Here is a 960-nt window from a genome sequence, read left to right as displayed (position 1 = left end):
TCCTTGGGCATAGTCTGAAACAGGGTACGAACTCTCGTCACCCTCTTTAACTATCAAATGTGCGGTATATTATAACTAATGAAATAATATATGGACACTATAACCTGGAAGTATGAGTAATTAAATACGTGCGATTAAAAATGTGGAACGCTTCACGATTTTGCGTGTTATCCTTGCGCAGGGGCCATGCTAATCTTCTCTGTATCGTTCCAATTTTAGTATATGTACTGCCGAAGCAAGTACAAGAAGAAGCTTGTTTTTAGGAGGTTTTATATTTCATTTTTATGACGTAGATTCTTTACTTTAAGGACAGATTTTAAACTTCATTTTGATGACTTTAAGACAAAGAAATTCTTTACATTAATAACAACAGTTGTTTACTACCCAATCATTTAGACCTACATAAAACTTTCCTTGGTTATATGTAACTCCTAGGTACTGAAAAACAAATGTCGATATATTTTTTTCTGTTTCCTAGTGAATAAGTGTTATATATATTTGTCACCACACAATAAAATTTGTACAAGATGATTCTAAATAAAAGAACTAAGTCTGCCTGTGTTGGTAAGGCTACTACGAGCCACACACTCTCGGGCGTGATCCCACTACTGCTCGACACGGGTGCTTTTGGCTGCTGGGTTTCCCCCCTGGCCCGGTTCACACCTCCTTAGTCAACCTGGACGCCCTTGGCTCCCCAAGGGTGGCCATATTGATGCCAAGCTTAGTGCGGACACCCAATCAACGTGGGTGATCCCGCAGCAGTGATCCCTACCGCAAGCCATCCTATAGTTCAAGCTACCGAGTCGCCGGTTTACAGAGCCTCGCCACAGACCCCAGCTATGAAGAGAGTGCTTGAAAAGGTTTATAACCTTGACTAAATATTCACATGTACATATATATTTAGATAAGTTAAGCTAGGAAGATAGTGTAGAGAAAATGAATATCTTTATCTTCCTATTA

At 39.6% G+C, this 960-nt stretch overlaps 1 non-coding gene across 1 annotated transcript; it reads right to left on the bottom strand.

The window, feature by feature from the left end:
- Positions 1 to 136: 136 nt before the first annotated feature.
- LOC119593209 lies at positions 137 to 243 on the bottom strand. The gene has a single exon (XR_005230511.1). It is a non-coding gene; the product is annotated as a U6 spliceosomal RNA (small nuclear RNA).
- Between the last annotated feature and the right edge of the window lie 717 nt (positions 244 to 960).

The sequence above is a fragment of the Penaeus monodon genome, chromosome 31 (genome assembly GCF_015228065.2).
Source record: "Penaeus monodon isolate SGIC_2016 chromosome 31, NSTDA_Pmon_1, whole genome shotgun sequence".
In the NCBI taxonomy this organism is placed as follows: Eukaryota; Metazoa; Arthropoda; class Malacostraca; order Decapoda; family Penaeidae; genus Penaeus; species Penaeus monodon.
Note: the sequence above shows the minus strand (reverse complement) of the source record. Positions and strands in the feature narration are given on the sequence as shown.